Source organism: Canis lupus, unplaced genomic scaffold, assembly GCF_011100685.1.
Source record: "Canis lupus familiaris isolate Mischka breed German Shepherd unplaced genomic scaffold, alternate assembly UU_Cfam_GSD_1.0 chrUn_S460H621, whole genome shotgun sequence".
Classification (NCBI taxonomy): domain Eukaryota; kingdom Metazoa; phylum Chordata; class Mammalia; order Carnivora; family Canidae; genus Canis; species Canis lupus.
In genome coordinates, this window is record NW_023331392.1 from 27,599 (window position 1) to 40,695 (window position 13,097).

At 37.4% G+C, this 13,097-nt stretch overlaps 1 pseudogene; it reads left to right on the forward strand.

The window, feature by feature from the left end:
- Nucleotides 1–1,262: 1,262 nt before the first annotated feature.
- LOC119869153 lies at nucleotides 1,263–1,359 on the forward strand (annotated as a pseudogene).
- Nucleotides 1,360–13,097: the final 11,738 nt, after the last annotated feature.

A 13,097-nucleotide genomic window follows, 5' to 3' on the forward strand; every position in this document is an offset into this window, starting at 1 on the left:
TGTGTATACAATATTGAAGTCTATTAAAAGTGTGCAATAGCATTATGTCCAAAAAACACAATGTATATACCTTAAATTTAAAAATACTTTATTACTGAGATGCACGGGTGGTCCAGTGGTTGAGCATCTGCCTTCAGCTCAGGGCATGATCTTGGAGTCCCAGGATGGAGTCCCACATGGGGTTCCCCACAGGGAATCTGCTTCTCCCTATGCCTAGGTCTATGCCTCGTTCTCTTTCTGCATCTCTCATGAATAAATAATTAAAAATAAAAATACCTTTATTACTAACAAATGCTAACCATCATGTGAACTTTCAGTTGGTTGCAATCACTGATCATAGATCCACGTAACAAATTAAATAATAATGAGTAAGTTTGAACTGCAAGAAGGACACAGAGACATGAAGTGAGAAATGCTGTTGAAATAAAAATAACACCAAAAGACTTGCTCAATGCACGTTTGCCACAAACTTCAATTTGTAAAAAAAAAAAAAAAAAAAAAAGATTTGTGTGAAGCACGATAAAATAAGGTATGTCTATATAAAAAAGTGTTAAAGTGATTAGTTATTAAAGAAAAAAGGGTTTTTTTTCTCATAACATTTATCAAATAAATTCTCAGATGAATTAAAGGCATAATTGTGAAACAATGAAACTACTGACATATAGTTGATAATATAGGTGAATTTTATATGAACATGGATAGAGAAAGCCTTTTTAAGCATAAAAGTCATAATGATATCACCAAGATGGCAAGAAAAATGATCTTCTCCAGTTCCCTCAGAGAAAAACCAACTAGGAGTATCTATAGTCAAGGCATCTTTGTGAAAGTCCTAGAACCAAGGATGAGGCTGGAGTATCTACTTGGCTCAGAAAAAAATAAAATAAAATAATGCATTTGAAGGGTAAAAGGAGCAGTTTTACTTTGACCTAATCACCCTTTCCCAAAACCAGTGCAGTACAGCAGAAAGATATACTCCCAGAACCTCTGATTTCTCCAGTGTGAAAAAGCCCAAGGGAGGGTATCCAGCTTCTCCACTGTTATGAGTGCTTCTAAGGATGCCTACACTTCAGTCTCATCTCACAGGGACCACTGGAGAAATAAATAGCATAAGACTTTCAAGCATCAGAGATGGAGAGGGAGAAAGGGGCTCATAGCAATTAAGGCAGGGATCATGGTAAGCTGTGGTTTGGGGAGTGTAAGTACCTGAACAGAGCTCTTAGCTAAGAGCCAGAGTGAGAGCCATTTGGAGAACCAAAGTGATGGTGCTCACTTCAGCAGCACATATACTAAAATCGGAATGATACAGAGAAGATTAGCATGGCCCTTGCACAAGGATAACATGCAGCATTCCATATTTTTTCAACTTCTGGTCTTTGGCCTTGTCAGAATCATCCAGGGTGAAATTTACTTAGGTCATGGTTGATATTCTTGACTCAGCCCCGCTCACATACAGCCACTCTGCACTTAGCAAAATGACTAGAAGGAAGAATTCAACACAAAAGAAAGAATCAGAAACAGTACTCTCTGCCACAGAGTTACAGAATTTAGATTACAATTCAGTATCAGAAAGTCAATTCAGAAGCACAATTATAAAGCTACTAGTAGCTCTGGAAAAAAAGCATAAAGGATTCAAGAGACTTCATAACTGCAGAAATTAGATCTAATCAGGATGATATTAAAAATCAATTAAATGAGATGCAATCCAAACTGGAGGTCCTAATGATGAGGGTTAATGAGGTAGAAGAAAGAGTGAGAGATATACAACACAAGTTTATGGCAAGGAGGAAGCTGAGGAAAAAAGAGAAAAACAATTAAAGACCATGAGGAAAGGTTAAGGGAAATAAATGATAGCCTGAGAAGGAAAAATCTACATATTGAACAAATCATAGCTGAGAACTTCCCTAATTTGGAGAGGGAAACAGGCATTCAGATCCAGGAGATAGAGATATCCTCTATCAATAAAATAAAATAAAATAAAATAAAATAAAATAAAATAAAATAAAATCAATAAAAACCGTTCAACACCTCAACATTTAAGAGTGAAACTTGCAAATTTCAAAGATAAAGAGAAAATCCTTAACGTGGTAAGAGACAAGAGATCCATAACTTATATAGGGAAAAATATCAGATTAACAGCAGACCTCTCCACAAAGACCTGGCAGACCAGAAAGAGCTGGCAGGATATATTCAGGTCTTAAATGAGAAGAACATACAGCCGAGAATACTCTATCCAGCAAGGCTCTCATTCATAATAGAAGGAGAGATAAAGAGCTTCCAAGAGATGCAGAAACTGGAAGAATATGTGACCACTAAACTAGCTCTGCAAGAAATGTTAAGAGGGACCCTGTAAAATAAATAGGAAGCCCAAGAACCTACCCACAAAAACAAGGACTGAATAGGTATTATGGTGACACTAAGTTCATATCTATCAATAGTTACTCTGAACATGAATGGGCTAAATGATCCCACCAAAAGACCACAGGGTTTCAGGCTGGATAAAAAAGCAAGACCCATCCATTTGCTGTCTACAAGAGACTCATTTGAGACCTAAGGACACCTCCAACCTGAAAATGAAAGGGTGGAGAACCATTAACGTTCAAATGGTCCTCAAAAGAAAGCTGGGGTGGCAATCCTCCTATCAGATAAAGGTTATCCCAAAGACTGTAGTAAGAGATGAAGGGGACACTATGTCATACTCAAAGGGTCTATCCAACAAGAAGACTTAACAATCATGAATATTTATGCCCCTAATGTGGGAGCTGCCAAGTATATCAAACAATTAATAACCAAAGTAAAGACATATTAAATTATAATACACTAATAGTAGGAAACTTCAACCTAGCACTTGCGGCAAATGACAGATCTTCTAAGCACAACATCACCAAAGAAACAAGAGCTTTAAATGATACACTGGATCATATGGATTTCACAGATATCTACAGAACTTTAGGTCCAAACACAACTGAACACACATTCTTCTCAAGTGCACATGGGACTTTCTCTGGAATAGACCATATTGGCTTACAAACCAGGCAATACCAAAAGATTGGGATTGTTCCCTGCATATTTTCAGACCACCATGCTTTGAAACTTAAACTCAATCACAAGAAGGAATCTGGAAGAAACTCAAACACATGGAGGTTAAAGTGCAGCCTGCTAAAAGATGAAAGAGTCAACCAGGAAATTAGAGAAGAATTAAATAAGATTCATGGAAACTAATGAGAATGAAGATACAACCATTCAAAATCTTTGGGATACAGCAAAAGCAGTCCTGAGAGGGAAATACATCACAATATAAGCATCCCTCAAAAAATTGGAAAAAACAAATACACAAGCTAACCTTGCACCTAAAGGAACTGCAGAAAGGACAGCAAATAAACCTATACCAAGTAGAAGAAGAGAGTTAATAAAGATTCGAGCAGAACTCAATGAAGTAGAGACCAGAAGAACTGTAGAACAGATCAACAAAACCAGGAGTTGGTTCTTTGAAAGAATTTGTAAGAGAGATAAACCATTATTCAGTCTATTGAAAAGAAAGGAGAAAGGACTCAAATTATAATATTATGAATGAAAGGTGAGAAATCACAACCAATACCAATGAAATACAAAATTTAAAATAAAAAAAACCATGTAATTTTATATATATATAATAATAAAAATATTATTATAATATTTTAATAAAGCAATTTATTTATACACCAATAAATTAGTCAATCTAGAAGAAACAGACACATTCTGGAAAACCACAAACGACCAAAACTGGAACAGGAAGAAAACAGAAAACCTGAACAGGCCAATAACCAGGGAGGAAATTGAAGCAGTCATCAAAAACCTCCCAAGACACAAAGTCCAGAGCCAGATGGCTTCCCAGGGGAATTCTATTAAATATTTAAAGAAAAAAACAAAACCTATTCTACTAAGCTGTTCTGAAAGATAGAAAGGGACGGAATACTTCCAGACTCATTTTATGAAGGCAGCATCACCTTAATTCCAAAACCAAAGACCCCACCAAAAAGGAGAATATAGACCAATATCCCTGATTAACACAGTTGCCAAAAATTCTCAAAAATATACTAGCCAATAGGATCCAACAGTACATTAAGAAGATTATTCACCGTGACTAAGCAGGATTTATCCCTGGAATGCAAGGCTGGTTCAACACTCTTAAAACAATCAACGTGATAGATCATATCAACAAGAGAAAAACAAAGAACCATATGATACTCTCAATAGATGCCAGAGAAAACATTTTTAAAAGATTTTATTTCTTCATGAGACACACACACATACACACACAAGAGAGAGAGGAGAGAGAGAGAGAGACAGAGACACAGGCAGAGGAGAAGAAGCAGGCTCCACGTAGGGAGCCCAAGGTGGATTCGATCCTGGGACTCCAGGATCAGGCCCTGGGCTGTAGGCGGTGCTAAACCACTGAGCCACCCGGGGGGCCCCAGAGAAAGCATTTGACAAAATACAGCATCCATTCCTGATCAAAACTCTTCAGAGTGTAGGGAAGGAGGGAATATTCCTCACCACCTTAAAAGTCATCTATGAAAAGCACACAGCAAATATCATTCTCAATGGTTGGAAATACTGAGAGCCTTTCCCCTAAGATCAGGAACACGACAAGGATGTCCACTCTCACCACTGCTATTCAACATAGTACTGGAAGTCCTAGCCTCAGCAATCAGACAACAAAAAGAAATAAAAGGCATTGAAATTGCAAAGAAGTAGTCAAACTCTCCCTCTTCACAGATGACATGGTAAGGTACCTATAAAACCCAAAGACTCTACCCCAAGATTGCTAGAACTCATACAGCATTTCGGCAATGTGGCAGGATACAAAATCAATGCTCAGAAGTCAGTGGCATTTCTATACAGTAATAATGAGACTGAAGAAAGAGAAATTAATCAATACCAAAATCCCATTCAGGTTTATTGCACCCAAGCATAAGATACCTAGGAATAAACTTAACCAAAGTGATAAAGGATGTATACCCTAAAAACTACAGAATGCTTCTGAAAGAAATTGAGGAAGACACAAAGAGATGGAAAATATTCCATGCTCATGGATTGGAAGAATTAATACTGTGAAAATTTCTCTGCTACCCAGGGCTATTTACACATTTAATGCAATCCCTATCAAAATACCATAGACTTTCTTCAGAGAGTTGGAACAAATCATCTTCAGATTTGTGTGGAATCAAAAAAAGACCCTGAATAGCCAGGGGAATTTTGAAAAAGAAAACCAGAGCAGGGGGCATCACAATGTTGGATTTCAAGTTGTACTACAAAGCTGTGATGATCAAGACAGTGTGGTACTGGCACAAAAACAGACACGTAGATCAGTGGAACAGAATACAGAACCCAGAAACGGGCCCTCAACTCTATGGTCAACTAATATTCAACAAAGCAGAAAAGACTATCTCCTGGAAAAAGGACAGTCTCTTCAATAAATGGTGCTGGGAAAATTGGACAGCCATGTGCAGAGGAATGAAACTAGACCATTCTCTTACACCATACACAAAGATAAACTCAAAATGGATGAAAGATCTAAATATGAGACAAGAATCCATCCAAATCCTAGAGGAGAACACAGGCAACACCCTTTTTGAACTTGGCCACAGAAACTTCTTGCAAGATACATCTGTGAAAGCAAGGGAAACAAAAGCAAAAATGAATTCTTGGGCCTTCATCAAGATAAAAAGCTTCTGCGCAGCAAAAGAAACAGTCAACAAAACTAAAAGACAACCTACAGAATGGGAGAAGATATTTGCAAATGACATATCAGATAAAGGGCTAGTATCCAAGATCTAAAAAGAACTTAGTAAACTCAACAGCAAAGAAACAAACAATCCAATCATGAAATGGGCAAAAGACATGAACAGAAATCTCACAGAGGAAGACATAGACAAGCACATGAGAAAATGCTCTGCATCACTTGCCATCAGGGAAGTACAAATCAAAACCACAATGAGATACCACCTCCCACCAGTGAGAATGGGGCAAATTAACAAGGCAGGAAACAACAAATGTTGGAGAGGATGCGGAGAAAAGGGAACCCTCTTGCACTGTTGGTGGGAATGTGAACTGGTGCAACCACCCGGGAAAACTGTGTGGAGGTTCCTCAAACAGTTCAAAATAGAGCTGCCTTATGACTCAGCAATTGCACTGCTTGGGGTTTTACCCCAAAGATACAGATGCAGTGAAAGACCGAGACACCTGCACCCCAATGTTTATAGCAGCAATGTCCACAGTAGCCAAACTGTAGAAAGAGCTTCAGTGCCCATTAAAAGATTAATGGATAAAGAAGATGTGATCTATATACACAATGGAATATTACTCAGCCATTTAAATGACAAATACCCTCCATTTGTTTCAATGTGGATGGAACTGGAGGGTATTATGCTGAGTGATGTAAGTCAATCGGAGAAGGACAAACATTATATGGTTTCATTCATATGGGGAATATAAAAATAGTGAAAAGGATTAAAGCAGAAAGGAGAGAAAATGCGTTGGAAATATCAGAGAGGGAGACATAACATGAGAGACTCCTAATTCTGGGAAACAAGGGGTAGTGGAAGGGGAGGTGGGTGAGGAAATGCGGTGACTAGGTGATGGGCACTGAGGATGGCATTTGATGGGAAGAGCACTTGGTGTTATACTATATGTTGGCAAATCAAACTCTAATAAATAAAAAATATACAAAAAAATGAGAAGCGAAGAAAAAAAAAGTGATGACGCCCCAACCCAACTGGCTGGGTTTGGTTCTGTGTGTCCACCTAAAGGTCTCTATAAGGAATGCCTGGGTGGCTCAGTGGTTTAGCCTGCCTTCGGCCCAGGGCATGATCCTGGAGTCCTGGGATCAAGTTCCGCATCAGGCTCCCGGCATGGAGCCTGCTTCTCCCTCTGCCTGTGTCTCTGCCTCTCTCTGTGTGTCTTTAATGAATAAATAAATAAAATCTTTAAAAAACAAAAACAAACAAACAAAAAAACAAAGGTCTCTATAGACAGAGCCATCTTACAGCCTGCTCACACAGGGAAGGAAGTCAGCAAACCCACCCAGTGTGGTACACTGCCTCACCTAGGAGCCTAATCAATGATCTATGAGAGGTCACACAGCCCAGGCTATGACCTCACCTAGACAAAGAGCCAACCCAGTAGCTCTGTTCAATTGTTGAGCAGAGACTACAGCCCTTCTTATTCAGGACACCTCAATAGTGACCATGGACATCCTTGGAGCTCAACATACAGGACACAGAGCATAGCCAATGGCCCTGTCCAGCACTAGAACCCAGCCCACAGCCTTGCCTGATTGCTGAGCACAGCCTGAGGTCCCCCCTAATCCCAAAGAGACTTTACCTGAATGCCGAGTCATGCCAGAGGCACATCTGGATTGGGGGCACAGCCTGTACTCTCACCCTACCAGGGCCAATTGCAGACCCAGCCTGCAGCCCCACTCATAAGCAAAGTAAAAACTAGTAGCACCACTCTGCCTGTGACTCCAGCCCACCAGAGGTGAATGCTGATCCAGCTAATGGCTCCACCTGACCATGAAGCCAATACAAAGCCACTCAACCAGGGAGCCAGCCAGCAAGCAGCCCAATCTGAATGCCAAGCTGAGTCAGCAGGCTCACCTAACCAAAGAGCTCAGCCAGGAGTACTCCTATCTCAGAGAAGAGACAGAAGCCTCACCAAATTAGAGACCCTAACAGTAAGCCCCTCCTGCCCTCAGTTACTTCCATCTGACCCATCCAAGCCCCACAGTGAACTATTATTGGTTTAAAAGAGAATGCTGAAACTATAAGATAGGGTACATAAGCCTCATGGCACTAACAAAGAAAAACCCTGTAGTAGATGAGCAAAGTATTGAGATAGAAGAATCAAAGCACACCACCACAAAGGGTCATCAAATCAGAAAAATAAGACAGCAAGGGACAAAGAAGAGAATATAGGAATTACAAAACAGTCAGAAAAAAACAATTAACAAAAGTTAAAAAGAAAAGAATACAATTAACAAAATGGCCATAGTAAGGCCCTACCTATCAATAATTACTTTAACATTGGTGGATGAAATTCTCCAATCCAAAAACCTAGAGAGGCTGGGATGGTTAAAAAAAAAAAAAACAGGAAACTAGATCCAACAATATGCTGTCTACAAGAGATTCACTATAGTTTTAAAGACACACATAGATTGAAAGTGAAGGGATAGAAAACATTCCATACAAATGGTAACCAAAAGAGAGGAGGAATGGCTATACTTCTATCAGAAATAGAGTAAGTTTCAAATAGTCACAAGAGACAAGGAATGTCACTGTATAATGATAAAAGGATTAGTTCACAAACAAGCCATAATAATTGCAAATATGTATGCATCCAACATCAGAACATCCAAATATATAAAGCAAATAATAACAGAGCTGCATGGAGAAATAAACAACAATACAATAAGAAGGGTTTTAATATTCCATACCCAATAATTGATGGATTACTCAGACAGAAAATCAATAAGGAAAGAGCACTACAGTGTTATCTGACTGTATATACACATGATTGCATATAACATATGACTATATGATCATATATTGTTATTCAACACTAGATAGTGATATGTGAAAAACACTATAGATCAAATAGACGTAGCAGACATATATAGAACATTCCACCCAACAGCAGCAGAATACAATCCTTCTCAAGTGCAGACAGAACATGTTCCAGGACAGATCATATGTTTAGACACAAAAAAGTCTTAACAAATTCAAGAAAATTAAAATTATATCACATGTCTTTTCTGACCACTATATAGATACCAATAAGAAGAGGAAAGTTGGGAAATTCACAAACATAGAAATCAAAACACACTACTGAACAAACTATGGATCAAAGGAGAAATTAAAAAATCTTGATATAAATGAAAATGGAAATATAACATGCCAAAATTTATGGAATGCATTAAAAGCTGTTCTAAGAGGAAAGTTACAATCATAAACACCTACATTAAACAAAGAAATATCTCACATAAACAATCAAACTTTACAACTCAAGGAGCTTGAACTAAGGTCAATGGTAACAGAAGAAAAAATAATTAGGATTAGAATAGAAAAAATGAAACACAGAAGAATAAAACAAAAGACTAACAAAACTAAAAAAAATTTAAAAGAATTAGTTTTTTTTTAAAAAACTACACAAAATTGACAAGCCTTTCACTAGGCTAACCAAGAAAAAGAGAAAAAGACTCAAATGAATAAAATTATCAATAAAAGAGGGATATTACAATTGAAACATCATTCCAAAATATCAGAAGAGGGCAGCCTGGGTGGCTTAGCAGTTTAGCACCTGCCTTTGGCCCAGGGCCTGATCCTGGAGACCAGGGATCGAGTCCCACATCAGGTTCCCTGCATGGAGCCTGCTTCTCCCTCTGCCTGTGTCTCTGCCTCTCCCTCTCTCTCTGGCTCTCATGAATGAATAAATAAAATCTTTTATATCAGAAGAGACTACGATAAGCAATTATATACCAATGAATTGGATAATCTAGAAGAAATTGTACATTTCTAGAAACATACAACCTAACAAGACTGAAGCAAGAAAAAAAACAATATCTGAGCAGAATAAATATGAGAAAAGCCATTGAATCAGTAATCAAAAACCTCCCAAAACAGAAAAGTCCAGGACAAGATAGTTTTACTCATGGATTCTACCAAACACTGGTGAATTTAAAGAATCAAAGCCAATCCTTCTGAAATCCTTCCAAAAATTGAAGAAGAGGGAATACTCCCAAATTCACTTTATAAGACCTCCACTATCCAGATACAAAAGGCATGGGATCCCTGGGTGGCGCACGGTTTGGCGCCTGCCTTTGGCCCAGGGCGCGATCCTGGAGACCCGGGATCGAATCCCACGTCGGGCTCCCGGTGCATGGAGCCTGCTTCTCTCTCTGCCTCTCTCTCTCTCCATGTCTATCATAAATAAATAAATCTTAAAAAAAAGGCATATAGATACTAAAGGCCCAATAGCCCGATGAACATAAATGCAAAAATTCACAACAAAATACTAGTTAATAAAGTTAGCACATTAAAAGGATGGTATGCCACAAAGATGGGATTTATCCCTAGGATGCAAAGAAGGCTCAACAAACACAAGTCAATAAACATGATACATTAATATATCGTTGGATAAAAATCACAGAATCCTCATAGCAAAAGCATAATAAAAGCATTTCATAAAATGCAACATGACAAAAATAAAGCCCATATGTAATATAATTAAAACTTCTGGAAGAAAATATAGGGTTAAAAACTCCTTGATGTTGGTCTTGGTAATGAGTTTTTGCATAGAACACCAAAAGCACAAGCAACAAAGCAAAAATAAACAAGTGGCTCTACATCAAACTAAAAAAGTTATCTTTACAGCAAAAGAAATTATTAACAAAATACTTATAACAGAATAATAATGGTGACACAAAGAATAGGAGAAAATACGTGTAGACCATATGTCTGATAAGGCATTAATTTCCAAAATATTTAAGGAACTTCTACAACTCGATACTTAAAAAACAAAGAAAACCCCAAATAATTCAATTAAAAAAGGGGCGAAGGACCTGAGCTGATATTTTTCCAAAGAAGATATCCACATGTCCAAGAGGTACATGAAGTTGTGCTTAACATCAGTAATTACCAAGAAATACAAATCAAAAACACAAAAGATATCACCTCACACTTGTGAGAATGACTATCATCAAGAAGACAACATATGTTGGAAAGGAAATGGAGAAAAGGAAATACTTCTGCGCTGTCAGTGGGAATGCAAATTGGTGCAGTAGGTATGAAAACAGTATGAAGGATTCTCAAAAAATTTAATACAGATTCTCAAAAAATTAAATACTCTATATGATCTACCAATCCCACTTCTGGGTATATATACCTAAAGGAAATGAAATTAGTATCTTTAAGAGATGCCTGCATCCCTATGTTCACTGCAGCATGGTTCACAATAGCCAAGACATATAAAGAACCCTAAGTCTCCACTGACAGATGAATGGACTAAGAAAGTATGGTGCATAATACCGACATATATTCAAATACAGGTGTGGGCACACAGGAATACTAAAAAAGAAAAAATCTTGGGGCACCTGGGTGGCTCATTTGGTTAAGCATCTATCTGCTTTTGGCTCAGGTCACAATCCCAGGGTACTGGGATCAAGCCCCACATCAGGCTCCTTGCTCAGCGGGAAGCTTTCTTCTCCCTTTCTCTCTGCCCTCCCTGCCCCCATTTGTGGTCTATCAAATAAATAAATAAAATCTTAAAAAAAAAAAAAGAAATCCTGCCATTTGGAACCACATGGATGTATCTTGAAGTCATTATGCTAAGAGAAATAAGTCAGACAGAGAAAGATAAATGCTGTATGATCTCACTTACATGTGGAATTTATAAAATCAAACTCATAAAAATAGACAATAAAAAGGTGTCACCTGGGAGAAGGGCGTGGAGAGATGGAGGAAATGGTTACAAGATAAATAACTACTAGGGGTAAAATACACAGGATGGTGACTACAGTTAACAGTAATGTATTGTATATATGAAAGCTCCTAAGAGAGTAGATCTTAAATGTCCTCACCACATTCTCTAAAAAAAAAGGTAGCTGTGACATGATGAATGTGTTAATCAACCTTCCTGTAGTAATCATTTCACAATGTAATCACATTGTACACCTTAAATTTACATGTTATATGTCATTCATGTGTCAATAAACCTAATGAAAAATATCATTCTGGAAAAAATAACAAAAAGATAAACTATAAAGGGCACCCTGGCAGACATAACTATGCACAACCTAAAAACTAGGAAGGGTGAAAACATGAAAAACTAATAAAAGGTCAATAAAACTTGGGGAAAATCTTTGCAACTTTCACAACAAATAAAAAAATACCTCGATGCTTTAAAAGATTAAGTCAGTAAGAAGAATAATAAGCATTACACACTGAAAACCAAGCAAAAAGCACAAATAGGAAATATAGATACACACAGAAATATAACTACACAAGGCACACATGCACACAACTTGATCAACCTGCTTAGCATTAAAGAATTGGAGAAAATATACAGTTACCTCCTACTTTAACCATATTTTCAGACTGAAACAATGAAAAAATAATTAGACAGTGTTTGGGAAGCATACAGAAAAACAGACACAGTCATGTATTGCTTGTGAAAAAAAGGTACATTATTGAAGAGTAATTTAAAATCATAAATCAGGGATCCCTGGGTGGCGCAGCGGTTTAGCGCCTGCCTTTGGTCCAGGGCGCGATCCTGGAGACCCGGGATCAAGTCCCACGTCGGGCTCCCGGTGCATGGAGCCTGCTTCCCTCTGCCTGTGCCTCTGCCTCTCTCTCTCACTGTGTGCCTATCATAAATAAATAAAAATTTAAAACAATAAAATCATCAATCAAATGGTTTAAAAATGAATATCAATTAAAAATTCTACTCTGTATTTTCTTTTACTCTTAGGATATAATTTGCAATGTTGCAAACCTCTATACTGTTCAGTAAAGACTCTTTAAATTTGTGTACAATCGAAAGCAACTCCTAAATCAATAGTGAGGAACTGAATTAGTGAATGGTGGTACATCCATTTGATGGAATACTATTGGCCCAAACAAAATATTGGTGAATAGGTGTTTAAAAATTATATAAAAATGAGCAAATTAATTGAAAACAGTGTTGCTTTTATTTATTGTATTAATTGAAAGCAACGTGGTAGATTGTAAAGACACACACAATTTTTATCATGAGGGTGTAAGCAGCATTGATGTGGTTTACCTTTTCTACCTATATTTAAACATTTTCCTACAATAAAAATGAATTTCGTCTTTTGTGGTAAAAGGAAAGATTTTTTTAGAAATAAAAAGAGTTAAATTCTTAAAAAGAGTCAGTATGTGGTCTTTATCCATAGTATTATCTTCGTTCATTTGTATTATCCAGTAACATCCAAAAGTAAAGACTCCCTTCAAGTATATTTTTTTTTTAAATGGAAAGGTCCTCTGTTTTTCTTTTTTATTTATTATGATAGTCACAGAGAGGAGAGAGAGGCAGAGACACAG